Below are 19646 nucleotides of genomic sequence, written 5' to 3' on the forward strand. Positions count from 1 at the left end.
GCTACAGAGGTAGATCTACAGCCCGCGCTACTGCGTCATGCAGTGACTTCAGCATTGTCCCTTTAGTGAAGTGTTAAGCTGCATACACACGTAACGATTTTGTTAGTGAACGATTTTCGTTAATGATTTTCGTTCAGTTTTTCCTTTGAAAAAGTGAACGATTTTTTGAAGTGTAACGAACGATTTTTTCAACGATGAACGAAAAATGTTCCTTCCCTTAATGAAGTTGGTCAGTCAGAAATGGACGATGAACTACAAACTACAAATGGGAGCGTTCTTGAACAATTATCCTTCATCGTTATAACTCAGAAACTGAACTTTTTTTTGAACGATTGAACGATAACAACGTAGTTTAATCGTTCAAAAAATCGTTACGTGTGTATGCACCTTTAGATTAAGGTAAGCCTTAACACTTAAAGGATAGGATCCAGATGCAGAAGATGATTCTGAGTCGGAAACGCAACGGCGATGTCGGGCGCAGATGTTTTTTCGCGTGCGCCTGTGTCTGAGATGCACCACACATGCATCCTGAGGGTGATCATACAAAGTTGCAGTTCAAATTTAGACGCACTATAGCAGAAATGTAAGGAGCTTTCCTGAAAGGTGGCTAAATAGACACACGGAGACGTGCTGTGTGTCGCTGACGTGCTGTGTGTCGCTGAAAGCGGTTGTGTACAGAGATGCTCAACCTCTTACATACAGTCAGGTGCATAAATATTGGGACATTGACAGAATTTTAATATTTTGTCCTCGATTCACCACCACAATGGCTTTGAAATGAAACAAACAAGATGTGATTTAACTGCAGACTTTCAGATTTAATTTGAGGGTAATTACATCCAAACCAGGTGAACGGTGTAGGAATTACAACGGTTTCTATATGTGCCTCCCACTTTTAAGGGGCCAAAAGTAATGGGACAAACTAAACAATCCTAATTCTAACTTTCACTTTTTAATACTTTGTTGCAAATCCTTTGCAGGCAATTACACCCTGAAGTCTGGAACGCATAGACATCACCAGACGCTGGGTTTCATCCCTGGTGATGCTCTGCCAGGCCTCTACTGCAAATGTCTTCAGTTCCTGCTTGTTCTTGGGGCATTTTCCCTTCAGTTTTGTCTTCATCAAGTGAAATGCATGCTCAATCGGATTCAGGTCAGGGGATTGACTTGGCCATTGCATAACATTCTACTTTTTAGCCTTAAAAAACTCTTTGGTTGCTTTTGCAGTATGCTTCGGGTCATTGTCCATCTGCACTGTGAAGCGCCGTCCAATGAGTTCTGAAGCATTTGACTGAATATGAGCATATAATATTGGCAAAAACACTTCCGAATTCATTCTGCTGCTTTTGTCAGCAGTCACATCATCAATAAATACAAGGGAACCAGTTCCATTGGCAGCCATACATGCCAACACCATGATACTACCACCACCATGCTTCACTGATGAGGTGGTATGTTTTGGATCATGAGCAGTTCCTTTCCTTCTCCATACTCTTCTCTTCCCATCACTCTGGTACAAGTTGATCTTTGTCTCATCTGTCCATAGGATGTTGTTCCAGAACTGTAATGGCTTTTTTAGATGTTGTTTGGCAAACTCTAATCTGGTCTTCCTGTTTTTGTGGCTCACCAATGGTTTACATCTTGTGGTGAACCCTCTATATTCACTCTTGTGAAGTCTTCTCTTGATTGTTGACTTTGACACATATACACCTACTTCCTGGAGAGTGTTCTTGATTTGGCCAACTGTTGTGAAGGGGTTTTGCTTCACCAGGGAAATAATTCTTATGTTATCCACCACAGTTGTTTTCCGTGGTCTTCCAGGTCTTTTGGTGTTGGTGAGCTCTCCGGTGCGTTCTTTCTTTTTAAGAATGTTCCAAACAGTTGATTTGGTCACACCTAATGTTTTTGCTATCTCTCTGATGGGTTTGTTTTGATTTTTCAGCCTAATGATGGCTTGCTTCACTGATAGTGACAGCTCTTTGGATCTCATATTGAAAGTCGACAGCAACTGATTCCAAATGCAAATGTCACACCTAGAATCAACTCCAGACCTTTTACCTGCTTAATTGATAATGAAATAACGAGGAATAGCCCACACCTGTCCATGAAATAGCTTTTGAGTTGATAGTCCCATTACTTTTGGCCCCTTAAAAAGTGGGAGGCACATATATAAACCGTTGTAATTCCTACACCGTTCACCTGATTTGGATGTAATTACCCTCAAATGAAATCTGAAAGTCTGCAGTTAAAGCACATCTTGTTTGTTTCATTTCAAAGCCATTGTGGTGGTGAATAGAGGCCAAAATATGAAAATTCTGTCAATGCCCCAATATTTATGCACCTGACTGTAGGTGGCCATAATCGGACAGAGGAACTACACCTACCATAGGACAGGTGCAAGTTTTGATGGTGCGACTGAGTGGTATTTCAGCGTCTTTGGATGGTGAGAGTGGGCGTATCGCTCCTTGCACATTCGGAGCACGGCTGTGCACCAGGGTTGGGCTTTGTAGCTGTATTAGGGCCTGATTCAGCAACGACCGCAACTGCTAATATGCACGCAATCGGCCAATTGTTGCATAATGCACATACATCGCAGTGTGTGAACCGGCCACTGCGATCAGGACTGCGATTGCAGTGACTACGCAGACCCACTGCAGAGTGATTGACAAGAAATGGTGATGGGGGGGTGGTCAGCAAAACGCAGGTGTGCCAGTGTGTTTGAATGCCATTGCATGGGCGTGCATATATTAGCCACTGCGATGCTATACACAGCTTGTGTACTCAGGGCCTGATGCATAGCGCTCGCAAGCGGGTCGATGGCCAGGCAGTGCGCATGGGCGGCTTGCGCGAGCCCCGGAGCGAGTGAGAAATCACTCGCTCCAGGGCTCGCTACAAGACGGGGCGGCTATCAATGTTGATCGACAGCTCACCCAGTTTTGTAGGCCGGTCGGGGGTTGGCTGCACAAATGGAGGCGTTCCCGAAGGAACGCCTGCTGTTTGGGGGTGGCCCTACTGACATCACACGTGATGTTAGTAGTGAACTTCCTGCTCTATTAGAGCAGGAAGCTCACTGGGGCTTGCAGTGGACGAGACCCTACCACAAGGGTCTCGTCGCAAGCCCGATGGTCGCGATAATCACGACCATCGCCAGGCCGCCCGCTAAAGCTGTGGGTGGTCACCCACAGCTTAGCGAGGGGGGCTGGAGGCCCAGGTAAAAAAAAAAAACCTGCCCGCCCTGATTCAGAGTGAATCAGGGCCTCAGTGCGTGCAATGAGGTTAGCAATTCCTGCGTAAGGTCAGAGCTTGTGCAAGTGTGCGTGAGGCTGCGATGTTACCGATGGTTTCGCAGTCTTGCTTAGGATTACGGATGTGTGTAAGGTAAAGTGGGCGTACTTGTGTTGTGCTGCGACGGCACAGCGATCGCAATGGGTTAGCATACTATCGCAGTGAGACTGCGTGCGTAATTGCTATTGCAATAGTAGTTGCGATCCGTAATGAATCAGGCCCTTAGTCTCTTGTTGAGTAGACACAACTGATGAAGGCCATTCAATTGTAGAGTATACTGTAATGGCAAAATCTGTTGTAGTGAGAGATTATGGGCAGTTCCCAAATAAGAGTTGGGGCCAATGTAATGTTTCCACCAAGCTGATGAAAAATATCTGTTGGTTGGCTTTTTCATGATGGACATAATGAGTTTTGTCCATATTATATTACTGTCAAATGTGTTTTGAAAGAAAAGTTTTAATGTAGTGGAATAGTGGAAATAGAATACCCGTGGCTCTATAATAATGTACAGTGCAGATTCTGTCCTTGTGTGGACTTGAGCGGGGCGATTCAATTGTTAGCACCAGCGGCTGTCTGTGCTTGGCACTCCACAGAGCAATTCAATTCTTGCTTTGTTCAGGCCCGAACAGCCGCCAGCATTTCTGCCCTCCCCCTCCTAGGGCGCCCTAACCTGGACTTTAGCCTGGTTTAGCTTTACACGGCTAAACCCAGTCTAATTAATGGGCGCCTAAAAACTATTTATTGCAACATTGGGCGTCCATTAATTACAGCTGAACCGCCCCCGTAGTTCTTCCTTCAGTCCAGTACTATACATACTTGCTAAATCTCCCAGAAGTTGCGGGAGACTCATAAAATTGCGTGCAGTCCCCCGGACCCCGAGAAGAGTAGGTGCCCTCCTGCATCTTGCCCACTTCCTTCCGAAGGAGAGAGTGCTACTGTAGGTAAGTATGGTCCCATATAGTAGCTTCAGACCCTGTACATTGGCTCAGTCCAGACCTAAATTGTGTGCTGGAGGATCACGTTGCCCTCCATCTGTGACAGCCCATAGTACTAAATTAGGGGGCATATCCAACTGGGTGCAAGGTTTAGTGAGGTAAAAAAAAACAGAAAAGAAATATGCCCGCGTTCGGTTTTACCCATATCATACATGGTACCAGCAGCATGGCAATATTAATGCCATAAATGTATACAAAACAGAAAAACTTTTGCTATCAGCGCTAACAATAATATACTACAAATCTATATATGTGTGCAGCAAATAAAACAAAGGGGATTTTGTCATGATTTGATCAAAGTATAGATGTGTCCCTCTGTATCTAGGAGGAGAGTACATATAACTGCAATGTAATGATCTGCTAGGCATATATGCTAGTGTTAGGGACCTGCAGAAAAATGGAGTCCCTTGATGCTGGGCTGCAGGCTTAATGCTTTGATCAAATCATGACAAAATCCCCTTTGTTTTATTTGCTGCACACATATATAGATTTGTAGTATATTATTGTTAGCGCTGATAGCAAAAGTTTTTCTGTTTAGTGAGGTAAAAAACCTTGCGCTCAATTTTGGATAACATGGTATGTGCGCTCCCGATACCCGCGTTATCCAACTAAAAAAAAAAGTTTTTTTCTTTCTTTTTTTTTCATGCGCATCAGGGTCTTTTCATCAGAGATTAAATCCCCGCGGCACATAAAAAATAAAAATATAAAAAAATATGATACTTACATGTCCGGGTGTCTCCGGTAGTCTCGCTTCCATTTTGTCACTAGGGAGAAGGCTGCTGCGTATCCCGGGGGTGCTGGGAGGCGCAAAGGCTGCTGGGAGATGTAGTTCTCCCAGCGGCCATAACAGGGGTATACACTCACACAGGAGGGGGGGGGGGGTTCAGACACACAGGAGGTCACACACACACTCACAGGCTCACCCTGCTGCAGATGACCCAGCTCCCGGCGTTGGTTACAAAGGTGAGTAATTAAGGACTAATTAAGCTAATTGGAGACTTCCAATAGCTTAATTAGTCCTCAAGAGGGGGGTGCCGCCAGGGTCCCAGAGCAAGTCTCGCTGACGTTTCCTAAAATGAACGATTGTAGTAAAAATCAGACTTGCTCTGGAGGTGCGAGAAAAATGACGCAGTGATTTCTATAGAAATCATTGCGTCCAATTTTCAGTCACCTTATTGAATAGCAAAACCCCAAGCCACAAGGTAGTTTTCATTTTCACGCCCGCAATGGGATATGGCCCTTGATGTTGGCTCTGTGCAGGCCCTGGTCACTTTATTCATAGTGTGTTGTATGTAAACAAGATTTACTTTAGTTTGCAGTATAAAAGATAAGAGAAACAGGTCCAAGGAAATACTACACAAAAATACATCAATACATCCTATCAAAGACTCGAAAAGTGTCTTGAAGGACTTACAATCTAACTACGGAGCACTGTAATGTGCGCGAGTCACCGGGCCTGTGAATGTAACAGCAGACGTGTGTGAGATTTGTTTGTCGATTTAGTCTTTAGCATCCACTCTGTGTCAGACGTGATCCATTGCCAGATGATCTCGTTTTAGTCCTGACCTGCAGAGAGAGAGAGAGAGTCTATGGGGTCTGGGAAAAGCCTTTCTGACACAGAGGTACAGTAAGCAATCTAAGTGGAGCCTTTTGTCTCTAGAATAGCTTTTCAGTCTTTCTGTAAATTATAAAGATAGCATTTAGCGCCTCTCAGGCCTATTTATCAGCAGTGCAATCCTCCTTAGACCTATTTCAGAATGCTTGGGGGTTGGGCCGCTTCCGCCCTGGGCTGTTACTCCTGGACAGAGGCCGAGAAATCAATTCTCTTCATGAGCAGAACTATCCTAATGTGCTCCTGTGTAATTATTATTTATTTGTAATTGTACAGCGCAGACATGAGTGTAGAGATATGTCCTTTATAGCCAGAGCTCCTCTCCAATAAATCAATATTTTCCAAGAAATAGAGTGGCAGGAGGCACGGTTCTTGGCTGCAGGTTTCCACTAGGGCTGACTCTTACTTTGTTTATAACCAGCTTGGGAGGGCTCCGAATGCACCTTGTTCAGACTCCTGTGGCACCGCGTACTCAAGGCAGCAGGACTTAAGCTGGGTACACACTGGAGCAATGTCGGGCCGATTTGCAGTTTCATAACGTCAAATCGCCTACGTCGCTCAGTGTGAACGCTCAATATGCGCACTCCCGCAGTCTCATGCATCGTTATCAGATTTGATGATTAAAAGATTAAAAACCGCTTGACAGCCACAGCCTATAGTCAGTAATGCGTACACGATATTGTGAGCACTCAGATGTTATTTAATCCCTGGCCGTCTCCTCTATGTAGTACAGAATGGGTAAATATCTACTGACCATGTGTGGCAGCCATTGCCAGGGAGGGTGCCGGAGAACCCTCTCCAGGTAATTTTTGTGACGTGTAGCCCATAAACTATAGCGGCTGATGCCATCTTCAGCTTGGTAAATGTGACAGCTTCGCAGCCCCTATAGAAACACATGGGGGGGCTGCGGCTGCTGTTGGAAATGGAGGGATCGCAGCAGATATTGGAAAGGGGTGACGAGGTGGGGGAGCGGAGGGCCGGAGCGTAAAAAAGAAAAGAATGTTGGGACAGAGCTATGGGGCTCAGAACAGCAGAAAGGGGGTGGGGGCGGCCAGAGCGGAGACCGAGCTGACCCGACCGTTACACTAATATATACAGCATATATATATATACATACAGTATATGTATATATATATATATATATATAGTGTTCACTCTAGCTCCAGCGGCAGGCAGGGCGCCGGAGCTAGAGAGGGCAACTTTGTGCGCCCGAAAAAGGGGCATGGCCATGAAAAGGGGGCGTGTCTATAAGACGCGTCCCCTTTCCGTTATACTTGGGGGCGTGCCCGGCACTTATGGACACACCAGGCAGCCCCCAAGTGCTGCAGACAGTAAGAATAGATGCGCCCGGCGTCTATTCTCCGGCGGTGACCGGGTCACCGCTCATTTCTCCACCCGCGGGACACTGCGACCCGCGGATGAAGACGGCACCCGCAGGCTGTGAGGGCAGGGTGCTTTTTGCCCTCCACCCGCGGGACACCGCACCCCGCTAAAACAGCCTAGCGGGAACTATATATATATATACACAAATACGTACACAGCAATTACGGCCGGCACTCCAAAGGGCTAAAGATATAATGTGAGCCTGGTGCCTTCCTAGATTACCTATCCCTGTGTTGGGAAGGAAAAAATATATGCAGCAATGGGCGGCACTCCCGGCGACTTCATAAAACACACAAACGCTCGTGATGTTAAATCAACGTTTCAGAACTCTATTAAAGGTTCTTCCTTATTGTATCCTGAGGAAAGAACCTTTAATAGAGTTCGAAACGTTGATTTAATATCACGAGCGTCTGTGTGTTTTGTGAAGTCGCCGGGAGTGCCGCCCATTGCTGCATATATATATATATTAACAGGGTTAGGGAAAAAGGTACCATCTCCTGGGGTAGCCGGTAGTGCACAGCAGCCGAGAGATCACACAAGCAAAATGTTTATGGTGCAACTGGCCTCAGGTTTTATTAAGCAGAAAAATAAAATAAAACATTAAAATAAACACCTTGCCTTTCCGATACTAACTAAATATAAGTAATTCCTGACTGACACTACAAAACATAACATGTTTCAAGCTTTAGCGCACTTGTATCAAGTAGCAGTTTTCTCTCACAGAGATTCAGCAGTCACTTTCCCCAGGCAGTGAGAGAAATAATGACCAAGCTTACAGCCTTTTAACACCCTCATGCAGGTGAAATCAAGACTAATGGCCCTTGGACCCAAACTGGGCCTAATGGATGGAGCCCGTGCTCACTCTCCATCCATAACCCCAGAAAACCTTGACCGGCTTTTACCAAAAGCCCAAAAAGGCACTGTGTTACTGTAATGACCCCACGGATGGAACATAGTGGTACAACGGATAGCCTGTGCTACGTATTGCAGTTTGAAAGACAGCCAATAACATTGCATGCGGATGTAACTGTCTCTGTGACGCGAGGTAGAGTGGTGTTTGGCAAGGTTTGAGCAAAGTTTACTTAGGACTCATCTGTATACATAACCCAAAGATGCTTCAACTTTAATAGTGTCAGGATCGGTAGGGACAATTACCTAGGAGCCTGGTCCAGCACAGTCTTGAGGGCAGGAATGTAAGAGTTGTGTGGCAGCCTAGAGGGCTGGTAATCTTGGCTTGATGCGACCTTTGGGCCGAGATGCAGCCTTTGGGCTGTGTAGCAGCCTTGAGCGCTGGAATGCTTGGCAAGATGACGCTGGGATGAGCTAAATGCCAGCGAGATGACACTAGCAGTGGACCGCATGATTGCGTATTGTGGTCGCTGAGGTGCGATTAGTGCCGCCGGGATGACACTGGCGGCAGTACACTAGAAGGCGCACACTGGACACAGGAGTGCGGCCTGTGCTGCCGGATTGACACAAACAGCAAGTGACTGGATTACTGGAGCTCGACTGGAATACTCAGGAGACTGACAACAACAGGAAACATGTGAACGCTATCACCAGCATGGAGTGAAGGGCTGGCTGCAATTTAACAGATACAGGGCCCAATCAGAGCAAGCCTCCCTAATGGCAGTTTAGTGCACCTGGCCTGTGCACAGACAGGGCAATTAATTAGTATGCAGCTGATACTGCACCCAGACAGGCAGTACTTAATGAACACATGAGAACAGCACAATATGATCTGCTAACTGCAGATCCTAACAAATAGGGTGTCTAAGAAAAACAACAATATATTATAAAATTTGCATAACGACAGATGCCATTTTCCAGCTGCAGCCATTTTCCCGGAGCTTTGCGCATGTGCGGTAAAGAAGTCACCAGGAACATGTCTACTGGGCCACCCGAGAGGAAGGGGTCCCGTGTGGGTCCCATATGGAGACTGCACACGGGCACCCTTCTGCCTTAAACCGCCCTTACAGTGGATACTTTATACCCTACAGTAAGTCTGACACTGGGCTTATTTACTCAAATAAATCAAGCAAAAACCGTCTGCTGAAAAAGAGAGTGTGCGTACTGCACAATGACGGATATAATGAATTTCCTAGCAGTATATAAAATGAGTTATAATAGCCTTATAATATTTTACACCACAAAATAAACATTTTTTTCATAACAATTGACTCTGGCCAGAAAAGCCAAATGGTCCTTACCGGTATGAATGCATCGATGGTTAAATCTGTTAAGTGTTTTTTTTGTGTCTCTCTCTCTTTTCTCTCTGATGTGCAAATGCAAAGCTCCTATCCATCTGTAACCGCTGAAGAGTATAACTCGGTGAGATGTAATTAATGTTCGGCTCCATCTCAAGACCCAAAAGGTCGAATCTCCTCCCCTCTATACCACAAAAGTGAAATTTAGCTTCATATACTGTACTTATCATCTGAGGAGAGTAAAGGGCTGAAGTAACCCAGGTCGATATATTATTTTTTTCCTGTCAATTTCCTCAATGAGAGAAAAGCTTCATTTAAAAGTTTCAGGCGTTGGAAAGTGGGAACTGTAAATAAAGATTTCTTGTGGATTCCAAACTGCAGAGTCAGCGCCTCTCCTTGTCCTGTCAGAATCCATACCGAGTGATTTAAGCAGCTTTTATTCAAACGGCAAACATTGAGAAGCACTTTATATGTTCCATTCCTGCTGCATAATGACAAGAGGAAATATATCTATAGGCAGATTATATATATACGTTGGGAGGTATGTAGATGGCTGATATCGTGGCCATACACTGTGGGGGGGGGAGGGAAAACATTGCCCCGTTCTTTCCCTGTGAAGGAACAGGGGAAATGTCCATCGTTTAACCGCCGCAGTGCCTATACTGCCCGATGCGGGCGACTTTCATATCTTATCGAATTGATATACTGGACATGCCCGACCGATACATTCATGCAGGCAGCTTTGCAATTCCGTCCTTGCAAATATGCACATGCACCCCCTGCTGCATTTGCGATCCCAGCACTGCGACCGAGGTCGCAGGCTGGGTTCACCGGTCAAGGTGGTGGATGGCGTCGGGCCGTCAGCCAGCTGAGTAAGCTTACTCAGGCTTGCTGGGTTGCGAGGCCAGGAAACTGCGCCCGCTGACGCAGTCCCAGGCCTTACCACTCCGGGAAAATGGGACGGACATGCCCCTGTTTCCGGGAACGCCACCGACAATTAGGCAGCGGAATCGAAGGGGCTGTGTGCAGTTATGGAGGACCCTCGCAGGATGGGTCCTGCGCACGCGTAGATTCCCGATAATCGGGAATCTGCTTTCAGTATTGCACTTGCGTGCTATGCTGAATCATCCCCATATTTCACAGAGCATTGTTGGAGAAGGGATGTAGTCGGCCTCCTGGCGTGCAGGATGGCGACGGTCTGAATACCAGCGCTGAAATGCCGACAGGACAGGATCCCATCACCAGTATCCCGACCGCCGGCATCCCAAAGGTAAGTATCGGGGTGTTAGGGGGAGGTTAGGGTTAGGTAGCGGGGTTAGGTTTAGGCATTAGTTGGAGGGTTAGGGTTAGGCACCAGGGAGGGAGGGAGGAAGTGTTATGCTGGCAACACACATAGCGATATTTTACCCGATCTGGCCGATTCCGACACATTGGAACGACAGATCGTGTAAAATATGGCCAAATCCTGAGAAAATCGTGAGTCCCCACTCACGATCACGATGCGATGCGTGTCCCCGCTGGTCGCACATCGCATCGTCAGATCTGCCGTGCAGTAGGGCAGATCTGACAATCTAGGACCCGATGCACTGTGAAAGTCTGGATGCAGGAGAGATCGTAAGAAGATTGGATCCCAAACGGTGCAGTTCGTGTGCAGAGCTGCCGGGGAGAGTTTCAAAGGAAATCGTACACATCGGCTGATGGTGTGCAGATCGATATGTGTGTGGCCAGCTTTAGGATTAGGGTACAGGGATGGAGAGGTTAGGTTTAGGCACTAGGTACAAGGGGGAGAGATTAGGTTTAGGCATCGGGGAGGGGGTGTTAGGTTTAGGGGAGGGGGAGGTTAGGCTTAGGCACTAGGGAGGGGAGGTTAGGGTTAGGCACCGGGGAGGGAGGGTTAGAGGTTAGGAAAATACTTAACGTTCATTACTATGGGTGTCAGGATTCTGGCTGTCGGGATGCCGCTGTCGGTATTCTGACCAGTGGCATCCCGACAGCCGGGATTTCATACCCAATCCGTTAGAGAAGACCTTGGGCACAATTCTATTCAACGCGAAGTGAATAGCGCCGGGAATCAGCTCCCGGAGCTATTCAATTCATTTGCGCTGCTAAGCCCGACTAAGGATTTCTTCTCGCATCCCTCCAGGGATGCGAGCAGAAATCCGACAAAAGTCCAGACGCAATGCTGGTTTCTGCCCTTAGCGCCAGGAAAACAGCATCGCGCCAGGAAGTTTAGTCGGAGAATGCCCGTTCTCGCACCTAAGCACCTTGTGTAAGACGCGAGAACGAGCCTTCCCTGACCTAACTTCTTGCAGAATTGCATAGCTCCGGGAGCTCATTCCCCGCGCTATTCACTTTGTGTTTCATTGAAGCGTTCCCCTTGATATAAACCCAATATTTCCCTGAGCTTGTCTATGGTTCCAGGTCTTATGTTGCTATGGGTCTGATTCAGAGCCGGACGCTATTTGCGCTCGCTCGTTCAGGAAAAGGTGCCGGATATTTAAATTAACCGTTCGCTCTTTGCAGTCTGTTGACGCCTCCATGTCTGAACGAGCGAACAAAACATGCAGTCGTTATTTTGAAATAAACGCCCCCTGGCTGCTCGCATCATACGTCATGTCCACTATTTATTAGATTAATCGAGTACATCGAACGGCGTCTGAACTGCTCGCTATTCTTGTGGTTGGTTTTTCCTACCGCAATCATGCGATCAGTTCTGACTAAAAGACAACCAAGTGACGTGGTCAATGACGCTGCTTTATTAATTATGCACACCCTTAAAACGCCCGTTTTGACCGTTTGGCACGCCTGCGTTCGGATCACCACTCCCCGTTTTCAAGCACCTTCCCCTGTTACCACCCACATACGCCTCCCTCTGTCACTCAAATTAGCAGGCATTCGCTATTTTGCGAGCACACGATTTCTGGCTGCACTGACTGGTTCGCGCATGCGTACTAAAACCCATACGCATGCGCAGATGTGCGAACATCGCTCAGAACGAACGAGCGGCCGCTTACGAGCGTATGTTCAGACTGGTGCAGTTTCAGCTGGATCCAAACAGCCATATTTTCAGCTCATAGCTCAGGACCAGGGTTGGGAATGAATAAAAAAAAAAAAGTTTTTTGTATTACACCGTTTGTTATTTTGTATTCATTTCTTAAATGGAATCCTGCTTATTATATTAATGCTGTGAAACATTGCTATGTACTACCACTTTTACACCAAACTCGATTTGGAACCCAGATCATACCCGGGACAGACCCCCTTTTACACCGTGGCGCCGAATCCAGGCTATGCCCGGGTTGGCACCGTTCACACCGGACCCTGGACAGCACTGACCCGGCTCTCCGAAGCAGGTGAGCGGCGCTTCTTCCCCTCCCTTCCCCTCCGCGACCTACTTACCTTACTCCGCAGCGGTCCAGAGGCAGGAAGTGCCTGCTCCACTCTGGTCGGCCCGCCAGAGGCAGAGTGGGGTGCGCTGCTCCACTCTGGTCGGCCCGCCAGTGAACACTTGGAGATGATGTCATCTCCAAGCGCCACTGAAGCCGGACAATCAGGCGGCATGCGGCACGACCCGGGTCATCGTGACTTGGGCCGCGCCGTTTACATTGCAGGGTGACACGGCAACAACCCGTGCTCAACCCTGCAAGCTAGCCGGGTTGGATCCCCGGTTCACTGGACCCGGGTTGATCCGTTTACACCGACTAAAATCCCGGTGTAAAAGGGATATAATAGAAACCTTGATCAACCATGTTTTAATGCTTTCTAACCAGGGTTGGAAAAAATTGTGGTTTTTTTTTTGTTTTGTTTTTAAAACCCTGCTCAGGGCCATTATTTCCCTTTAAAGGTGCACTGTATGGTAACTGTGACAAATTTAGAGTAGACTGAGGCCCCTGTTTTTATTTTGTGAAGCGAGTAATTCGCTTCCTTAGCGCTTTTCTGCACATTGAATTTTTTTCTTCTATTTGTTGTGTCAGTTATATGTTGTGTGTATATATGTGGTATACTGGTACTAGGTAGTTTGGGCCTCATTCAGAGGTGGTCGTTAGATGCAAGCGGTCGCTCTGAATCAGGGCGGCCGGTTGCATCCTGAACGGCCACCTTCTTGTCGATCGTTAAGCTGTGGGTTAACACCCACAGCTCTAACGACCGACATGGGTGATGGTCGCGATGGTCAAGACCATCGCGACCATCAGAGCTTACGACCAGACCCTAGGGTAGGGTCTGGGCACTCGTAAGCCCCAGGGAGCTTCCTGCTCTGTTTGAGCAGGAAGTTCCCCACTGACATCAGCAATGATGTCAGTGGGGCCGCCCCAAACGGCAAGCGTTCCGACTGGAACGCCTCCGTTTTCTCGGGCACACCCCCGGCCCGCCCAGCAAATGGGGTGAGCTGTCACTCAACATCGACAGCTCACCCCGTCTGCTACGAGACCCCTAACGATGGAGTGCCCGTCGTTAGCCGGGTCTCGCGTATGCGCACGACGGAGCCGGCTCCGTCGTGCGCATGCGCTGTGGGGCAACATCGAGTCGGTTGTGAGCGCTCAGCGCTCACGACCGACTCTGAATGAGCTCCTTTGTTTTTTATTGTTTTAGTATTTTACTAGTACTACTTATTAATTGATTGTATATTACTGTTTTACTAATTAAAACTTTGAATATAATGTATTGACTCTATGTGAATTCATTACTTACACTTAAATTGCGCAGGAATCCCCTTTTCTCTTGTGCATGTATTCTTTGTGGGTAAGTTGGAGTGTACCCAATATGCTTCCTAGCAGCATTGTAAGTGTAAGGTGGTCACTTTTTTGTGGTCTGAGCGCAGTGTTAACCCCCTATTATCTTACATCACTGGGCTGTAATTGGACAAAGGGCCTGATTCAGAGCTGATCGCAATTAGCGCTCGCTCGTTCAGAAAAAGGGGGTGGCTATTCAAATAAACCGTTCGCTCTTTGCGGTCTGTTGCCGCCTCCATGTCTGAACGAGCGAACAAAACATGCGTACGTTTATTTGAAAAATACCCCCCCTGGCCGCTCGCATCATTAGTCATGTCCGCTATTTATTAGATTAATCGAGTACATCGAACAGCGTATGAACTGCTCGCTATTCCCATATACTCCATTTAATGTGCACACCTGAGGGAAAGGAGACGCCCTCAGTCTGGATTAGCACCCCTACCTTATTGGTTTAAAAGCATGGAGTCTTGTAATGAATATGCACACTAGTAATAGGCACAATTCTAGGTAAGTCCTACAAGTTTTAGATACTGTAGTGCAACTTTGGTTCATTTTTGGGGCGTGGGTCACCGAGGATTGCCTGTGTTGATCTGTTTCAGGGCACCGCATTATAACACATTTTTCTTTTATAACACATTTTAACCCTTCACTGTTTGTTTATTATATATGTACCTCACTTTTTATTTTCATTCTTTATATGCAGCAGTTGCTGCTCCTAACTATCTCTTTCACACTGCACTTTTCTTACTATAGCGGTGCCCTGGGGCAGCTTAACTGGGCTAGTTTGGGGGTGTCCTGCGCTCTGGATTTGAATCGTAGTATGTTAGGGACCTACCCTACAGAGGTTACCTGGATATGGTGGGTAGGCCCATAACCTTGGCCAAGATTATGCTAAAAACCTCTATTGATTGCAAAATGTTATTGCATTTATATATTATTAATAATTTGGAGTTGTGCACCTGAGATTTGTCTGTTTTTGTGCCTGCAATTTGTCTCATCAGGTAGCACCTCCCATTATATATATATTAAGGGTGTGCAGTCCAGAAATCTTTCCCATATACTCCATTTAATGTGCTTTATTGCACACCTGAGGGAAAGGAGACGCCCTCAGTCTGGATTAGCACCCCTACCTTATTGGTTTAAAAGCATGGAGTCTTGTAATGAATATGTATACTAGTAATAGGCATAATTCTACGTAAGTCCTACAAGTTTTAGATACTGTAGTGCAACTTTGGTTCATTTTTGGGGCGTGGGTCCCCCTGGATTGCCTGTGTTGATCTGTTTCAGGGCACCGCATTATAACACATTTTTCTTTTATAACACATTTTAACCCTTCACTGTTTGTTTATTATATATGTACCTCACTTTTTATTTTCATTCTTTATATGCAGCAGTTGCTGCTCCTAACTATCTCTTTCACACTGCACTTTTCTTACTATAGCGGCTGGGGCAGCTTAGCTGGGCTAGTTTGGGGGTGTCCTGCGCTCTGGATTTGAATCGTAGTATGTTAGGGACCTACCCTACAGAGGTTACCTGGATATGGTGGGTAGGCCCATAACCTTGGCCAAGATTATGCTAAAAACCTCTATTGATTGCAAAATGTTATTGCATTTATATATTATTAATAATTTGGAGTTGTGCACCTGAGATTTGTCTGTTTTTGTGCCTGCAATTTGTCTCATCAGGTAGCACCTCCCATTATATATATATTAAGGGTGTGCAGTCCAGAAATCTTTCCCAGTTCTGACTATAAAACAACCCAGTGACGTGGTCAATGACGCTGCTTTATTAATTATGCACACACATAAAATGCCCGCTTTGACCTTTAAGCACGCCTGCGTTCTGAATTCCACTCCCCGTTTTCAAGCACCTTCCCCTGTTACCACCCACATACGCCTCCTCCTGTCACTCAAAATAGCAGGCATTCGCTATATAGCGAACAAACGATTTTCGGCCGCACTGACTGGTTCGCGCATGCGTATTAGAAACCGTACGCATGCGCAGATGTGCGAACATCGCTCGGAACGAGCGTACTGTCGCTTACGAGCGGCTCTGAGTCAGGCCCATAGTCATTTAGGAAATGATCAGTGAGGGGCGAGTTTATTCAATTGCTCCTTATGCAAAATTGGCCAGTAGCATAAATACGCCTGTTTTCCATGTATAAACTAAAGAGGGACGTAATGTTCAGTGTCTGCTGATCCACTCTGTCAGTCCCTCCATTGGTTGCCGGTCTTCTACCGTATTCAGGGTCTGATTCAGAGCCGGACGCTATTTGCGCTTGCTCGTTCAGAAAAAGGGGGTGGCTATTTAAATTAACCGTTCGCTCTTTGCGGTCTGTTGGCGCCTCCATGTCTGAACGAACAAAACTTGCGGACGTTTTTTTGTACAAAACGCCCCCTGGCCGCTCGCATCATACGTCATGTCCGCTATTTATTAGATTAATCGAGTACATCGAACAGCGTATGAACTGCTCGCTATTCTTGTGGTTGGTTTTTCCTACCACTATATTGCGAGCAGTTCTGGCTAAAAGACACCCAACTGACGTGGTCGATGACGCTGCTTTGTTAATTATGCACACCCTTAAAACGCCCGTTTTGACCTTTAAGCGCGCCTGCGTTCTGATCTCCACTCCCCGTTTTCAAGCACCTTCCCCTGTTACCACCCGCAAACGCCTCATCCTGTCACTCAAAATAGCAGGCATTCGCTATATTGCGAGCACACGATTTCTGGCCGCACTGACTGGTTCGCGCATGCGTACTAATACCCAAACGCATGCGCAGATGTGCGAACATCGCTCGGAACGAACGAGCGGCCGCTTACGAGCGGCTCTGAATGAGACCCTCAATTTAAAATACTTACACTCACACATAAAGCTATTAACCAAACCACACCAACATACATCTCTTCACTTATCTCAAAATATCTTCCAACCCGATATCTCCGCTCTGCACAAGATCTGCGTCTCTCATCCCCACGCATTACTTGTTCCCATGCACGGTTCCAGGACTTTTTTCGGGCTGCACCCACCCTGTGGAATGCCCTCCCACGCACAATAAGACTTTCCACTAGTGTCCAAACATTCAAGCGTTCTCTGAAAACTCACCTCTTCAGACAAGCGTATCACATTCCAGGACCGCCCACCTAACCTTTTATAGCTTCCCTATCTAACACTCTTCTTATAGTAAACACCTATCACATCTTCTCTTTCTTCAATTTAAAATCCTCCTAACCCTAGGCCAACTTTCCAGTGTGATTGGATTATACAGCCCACCAAGAACATCTGCAATCGGGCTGGACCAATTTGCAATAGCACCTCTCCTTGTGTATCAACACCTATTTCCCTATAGATTGTAAGCTTGCGAGCAGGGCCCTCTTACCCTTATGTATGTCTTTTGATGTATGTATGTATGTATGTATGTATGTATGTATGTATGTATGTCTTTTACAACCCAGTAAAATGTTAATGTTGATTCAAATTGTAAAGTGCAACGGAATTTGCTGCGCTATACAAGAAACTGTTAATAAATAAAATAAATAACGCCCAAATGTAACAACGCCCCCTTCTCCTGTTTCAGAAGTGAGCTCAGTTTAGATTTGGTCGCAATTGGCCAATGTTTTGTGGCCTACGCATGCGACTGAGTGTCCCACGACGGGTTGCGATGTTCCTGCAACGTCGCTCGCAGTGCGGCTTCAGACGCAGTTTGACAGACTGCAGGCGTTTGTGGGCGGTGACGGTGAGGAGCGTATAAATTTGCAGGCGTGTCGCCGGTGTTCTGTGGGCGAGCTGAAGCCAGTGACTGCGTAGAGTAAAATACAATATACTGTATGTGGACGAGCTACCAGCAGTGTAGTTGAATAAACCGCGGGAAAGGGATTGAAACTTGCTTGCGATAAACACAGGTGTCCAGAGACTAAGCCAATATTAATTATAGACTAGATGGATCAATGAGTCTTTATCGGGGGATAGAACAGCGAGGTCCCTGGGCAGTGCTCAAGCAACGTGGGATCACATATTTGTTTCATGGCCAATCACCCAGCAAAAAGTGTATTAATATATAATAACAGCTTCTTACTGCAGCTATCACCCATCAGTCCTGGGAGTCTCCAGGACATGGAAGGAGAGTCAGCAATTATGACGTTGTCTGAGCTGGGGTCCTCACTGACTCGCTCAGCTATAATCTATAACCATGATATAGGGATGTATTTGTCATTAGGACCCCGACTGCAATAAATACTGCAATTTAACGATACTCCGTTGCTCTGGAGACCCCGGGCCCAGAGCGATAGAGGCTGACTTACCGCTTTGCTGGGCCAGTGCTTACAGATGTACCGGTTGGTGACCTTTCTGTTCTACTTAGATACAAAATTCAAATTCAGTTGAGATGACATCTACTGAAAAACATACAAGTATAATTAAAAAACATAAAAGAATATTCTGGTTATACTGAGAACAGTTTGTAATACTTATTTTGCAAAACATATATTAGCTTATTAATCTCACAACAGAACATAGGGGAATAATTATCAAATTGCGAAGAGCGATAGCTGTAAACTTCTCTTCGCACAATACACGGACTGTAGTGAAAGGGATCAGCTTGCCCGGACGTTACTGTACCTCGTTTCCCATATGATAATTCTTATCGCTTTTGTGTTTCTATTTCCTCATATTTTGGTGGAATAACTTAGGAACAGGGATGTTATAACACAGGGCCCTGATTTTATTACGGATCGCTACTGTGATCACAGCTCTGTAATTGCACGTAGGTCTGCTAATGAATGCTATCGCAATGCCGTCACACTGACAGCATAGACGCCCACTACCGCTATCTCACATCCGTAATACTTTGCAATCCATCACAAATATCGGTAGCATCGAGTAACATCGGCCTCTCTCTCAAATGCAACAGGTCAGACCTTACGCACGCAGTGAGTACACAAGCTGCGTAGGCCGTCGCACTGGCTAATTTATGCACGCCCATGCCACAGCGTTCAAACAGACAGGCACCCCTGTGTTTCTTCGACTCCCCCGTCACCACCCCCAAACACTAATTTCCTGTCAATCACTCTGCGAAGCGTCTGCGTGGTCTCTGCGATTGCAGCACGATCACAGGGGAGCCTTCGCGCACGCGCATTGCATACACATGCGCAGTACGCAACAATCGGCTGTCTGCGTGTGTAGTCGCAATTGCGATTCGTAACGAATCAGGCCCACAGTTTGTTCTGCTGACACCCTGTCTCTTTCCGATCGCTGAAGCTTGTGTTTCTCTTTGCATGTGTAGGAAATATTGGCCCTCATTCAGAGCCGCTCGTTAGCGGCAGTACGCTCGTTCCGAGCGATGTTCGCACATCTGCGCATGCGTACGGTTTTTAGTACGCATGCGCGAACCAGTCAGTGCGGCCGAAAATCGTTTGTTCGCTATATAGCGAGTGCCTG

General features: G+C 46.6%; 1 long non-coding RNA gene across 1 annotated transcript in view; it reads right to left on the reverse strand.

Moving 5' to 3' along the window:
- Positions 1-5736: 5736 nt before the first annotated feature.
- LOC148502569 (uncharacterized) overlaps positions 5737-19646 on the reverse strand; it is a 39102-nt gene continuing 25192 nt past the window's right edge. Inside the window, exons 2-3 of the long non-coding RNA XR_015869999.1 lie at positions 18512-18604; positions 5737-5846 (exon numbers count right to left, since the gene is read on the reverse strand). This is a non-coding gene — a long non-coding RNA (uncharacterized LOC148502569). The remainder of the gene's footprint in view (positions 5847-18511; positions 18605-19646) is intronic.

The sequence above is a fragment of the Taudactylus pleione genome, unplaced genomic scaffold (genome assembly GCF_031769625.1).
Source record: "Taudactylus pleione unplaced genomic scaffold, aTauple2 ptg000490l, whole genome shotgun sequence".
NCBI classification, from domain to species: Eukaryota; Metazoa; Chordata; class Amphibia; order Anura; family Myobatrachidae; genus Taudactylus; species Taudactylus pleione.